The 4,217-nt window shown below is 43.3% G+C and overlaps 1 non-coding gene across 1 annotated transcript; it reads left to right on the top strand.

Moving 5' to 3' along the window:
• The first annotated feature begins 2,463 nt into the window (after nt 1-2,463).
• Nucleotides 2,464-2,536, top strand: Trnaa-cgc. Its single transcript has one exon. It is a non-coding gene; the product is annotated as a tRNA-Ala (tRNA).
• Nucleotides 2,537-4,217: the final 1,681 nt, after the last annotated feature.

Below are 4,217 nucleotides of genomic sequence, written 5' to 3'. Positions count from 1 at the left end.
GAATACTACAGCGCAACTTGCAGGCTTGGCCAACATATGCATGAATGTTGAAGCGTGCATTTCTCGCAGAATTTCCACATTTTTGGCCAACCTCTGTATACTAACCGTGTTTCCCTGGAGCTTACTCCCATTTTTCTCGGAATTTCGAACATCCTGGTCTACTTTATACTGTCGAATGCTTTTTCTAAGTCGACAATTACAATGAATGTGTCTTCATTTTTCTTAAATCTCGCACCCATTAACAAGTGTAATATCGCAACTGATTCTCTGATATCTTTACCTTTCCTGGAGTCAAACTGCAGAGCACCCGTGGTCTGCCAAGTTTGACTCGTAATCGAAATGTCCTGGGTTCGAACCCAGTTAATGCTTAAATTTTAAATAAAAATCATCATAAATGGCGGCCAGAGACTTCCTGTATAAGGAGTCTCTCTCGTTCTGCCAACAACCTTATGAAAGAGGGCGGATAAACGGGAGGTGTTTCAGGATAGCGTCTTACCCTGGAGAGGGAAACTGCTCCTAAAGGTGGAAGAATTAACAATGATTTTAGCTGGATTGCATCATGGACAGACAGAGACTCCGAAATCAGCTATTGGATTGTAAGGCACGCCCCGGAGATGACACAGACCGGGATCACAATTAATAGTGATGAAGAGTAGACTGAAGTTTAAGAGAATTGACCGGAAGAATCAATTTGGGAAGAAGGGGGATACTGAACTAAAGAGGAATGATGAGATACGTTTGATGTTCTCTTAGCCTGTAGATAGTTGATGATGAATACCAGAGTAGGTAGTTGAGTAGAAGGGGAATGGATCTTTAAGGGCAGTCACAGTGTTGGACAGACAAACATAAATGGGGGAAAGTGGAGTAAGATCGGGTAGGTAATACTCCAGGGACCTTCGGAGCTAAACTATTTAACCTAGAGGTTGTCAGATTTAGTAAAAATAATCAATCTTTGACTGGGTACAATATATTATTCCTGAAAAGCCATAGCATCCGTACTTTTTTTTAGTGAGAAGGTCTTTTATACGAAAAATCAAATGAGCCGGTCTTACTCCTCTAGAGGGGTAAGCGGGTGCACGCCTAACCTTATGAGAATATAGAAAAATAAGATTTTCAGTGCAAAAGCAGCAGAAATATTTATTGAAATATAATGTAGTTAACAATACTATTCAGAAAACTCACATGTGAAGTAACAACGCTCATCATCCGCTCCACTGCAGCTTTAGTGGGCCTAGCAAAGGCATTCTCCGCATTGAATTCAAATTTTCTCTTTCTTCTGAGTTTGGAAATACGTCGTCACAATACAAACAATTGAAAAAAAAGAATCTCTTCCTTGACACAATTTTCTTATATATTTTCTTCTTTCCTATTAACTGTCGTTCAAATTAAGTTTTATATGTTAGGTTGTTGAACTGACAGTTTACCCCTTCTATCACCATTTGTTTTTGTTTTCTTGTTTGCAGCTCGAGGTGGTGGCATTACACCTTTGGGTGATACAGCTAACACCAACGGTGTCGCTTAGGTTTCACTCCAAAAAGCTTACGGTTCCGAACTTTTAACCCTTGATTATCTAAAGGAAACCGACGTTTCAGGTTTATTCTTTGTTTGTGGCGCAGGATTTTCTTTTGAACCAGTGTCGTCTTCTGAAGTGAGATTTTCCTGTGGAGGTAGGTTCTCTTTTAGAGTACGGCTTTCTTCTAGAAACAGACATTCTCCTGAAATTGTAGTTACTTCTGTAGGACAAGAGCTACCTGTGGTTACTGCAGGGGCAAAAAAGTGCTCCGGAAAAATATTACTGTTACGTGGATAAATTCCTATTTTCTTGAACACACTTATTGCGGTTTGTATTACTTCTGCTTTAAGGAGACCAACACTACACAATTTGGCTACCTGATGAATGGTCACAGCTCTTCCAAGAAGTTTTGCACACCATTGACGAACTTCTTGTTGGTTATAGATACTCAAAGCAGCCACAAGGCCGCGTCTAACGGCTGCATTCGGTAGCAACAATGTGATGGCAAGCACAACAGAGTAACAGTGTTTTCTCGGATCAAGTTGACCAGATCAAGCTCTTCAAATGTGTGGCATGTCCACCCAAAATCTAAAGAATTGGTTTATTTGCAGATGGCTTAGAAAACTCAATAAATTTTCGAAATCAGTACACAAAAATTTCAGTTTGCATACATCCAGAAGGATGATACTGAGGAAAGGTACCTGGTGGTTCTTCATCCCTCTTTCGAGGGAAAATAAACATTGTTGGTATAAAGTTGCCGGCTGCGCTCATGAAAAAATTCAGAAGTAACTAAACAGAAGTAGGCATGGCCACAATCATCCTTTAATTGTCGCTTCCTTAGAAGCTAACTGATTTGTCCTAACCTTTTTTAATCTGTCATCTAGGGTACTTTGTGGAAAAATGAAGACTCCTGCTGCTTTCAAATAACCCATCCTATCCGACAGCAACCGAGCGAGGTGGTGCAGTGGTTAGCACACTGGACTCGCATTCGGGAGGACGACGGTTCAATCCCGTCTCCGGCCATCCTGATTTAGGTTTTCCGTGATTTCCCTAAATCGCTTCAGGCAAATGCTGGGATGGTTCCTTTGAAAGGGCACGGCCGATTTCCTTCCTCATCCTTCCCTCACCCGAGCTTGCGCTCCGTCTCTAATGACCTCGTTGTCAACGGGACGTTAAACACTAATATCCTCCTCCTCGCATTCGGGAGGACGACGGGACGACGGTTCAATCCCGTCTCCAGCCATCCTGATTTAGGTTTTCCGTGATTTCCCTAAATCGTTTCAGGCAAATACCAGGATGGTTCCTTTGAAAGGGCACGGCCGATTTCCTTCCCAATCCTTCCCTAACCCGAGCTTGTGCTCCGTCTCTAATGACCTCGTTGTCGACGGGTCGTTAAACACTAACCACTATCCGACAGCACTTCGTCTATTGCCCCTTCCATGCTCTCTTGGCTCCATGATTGTCTATTTCCCTTCCTCTGCTAAATTCTCGGCATATCTGAACTGCAGAAAAAAAAAATGCAGTGCGGTACTATAAGATAGGGCAACACCGGTAACTGACCGGTTAACAAATGGTTCAAATGGCTCTGAGCACTATGGGGCTTAACTTCTGAGGTCATCAGTCCCCTAGAACTTAGAACTAATTAAACCTAACTAACCTAAGGACATCACACACATCCATGCCCGAGGCAGGATTCGAACCTGCGACCGTAGCGGTCGCGCGGTTCCAGACTGTAGCGCCTAGAACCGCTCGGCCACTCTGTCCGGCTGACCGGTTAACAGATTATAAAAAAAGAAGCAAAGCACGCTATTGTTGAATCAGAGCCCTATTATTTGCTAATGTATAATACTAATCATCTAATGCAGGGCTATTACAAATGATTGAAGCGATTTCATAAATTTACTGTAGCTCCATTCATTGACTTATGGTCACGACACACTGAAGATACGTAGAAAAACTCATAAAGTTTTGTTAGGCTGAAGCCGCACTTCAGGTTTCTGCCGCCAGAGCGCTCGAGAGCGCAGTGAGACAAAATGGCGACAGGAGCCGAGAAAGCGTATGTCGTGCTTGAAATGCACTCACATCAGTCAGTCATAACAGTGCAACGACACTTCAGGACGAAGTTCAACAAAGATCCACCAACTGCTAACTCCATTCGGCGATGGTATGCGCAGTTTAAAGCTTCTGGATGCCTCTGTAAGGGGAAATCAACGGGTCGGCCTGCAGTGAGCGAAGAAACGGTTGAACGCGTGCGGGCAAGTTTCACGCGTAGCCCGCGGAAGTGGACGAATAAAGCAAGCAGGGAGCTAAACGTACCACAGCTGACGGTTTGGAAAATCTTATGGAAAAGGCTAAAGCAGAAGCCTTACCGTTTACAATTGCTACAAGCCCTGACACCCGATGACAAAGTCAAACGCTTTGAATTTTCGGCGCGGTTGCAACAACTCATGGAAGAAGATGCGTTCAGTGCGAAACTTGTTTTCAGTGATGAAGCAACATTTTTTCTTAATGGTGAAGTGAACAGACACAATGTGCGAATCTGGGCGGTAGAGAATCCTCACGCATTCATGCAGCAAATTCGCAATTCACCAGAAGTTAACGTGTTTTGTGCAATTTCACGGTTTAAAGTTTATGGCCCCTTTTTCTTCTGCGAAAAAAACGTTACAGGACACGTGTATCTGGACATGCTGGAAAATTGGCTCAT

The sequence above is a fragment of the Schistocerca piceifrons genome, chromosome 3 (assembly GCF_021461385.2).
Source record: "Schistocerca piceifrons isolate TAMUIC-IGC-003096 chromosome 3, iqSchPice1.1, whole genome shotgun sequence".
Classification (NCBI taxonomy): domain Eukaryota; kingdom Metazoa; phylum Arthropoda; class Insecta; order Orthoptera; family Acrididae; genus Schistocerca; species Schistocerca piceifrons.
Note: the sequence above shows the minus strand (reverse complement) of the source record. Positions and strands in the feature narration are given on the sequence as shown.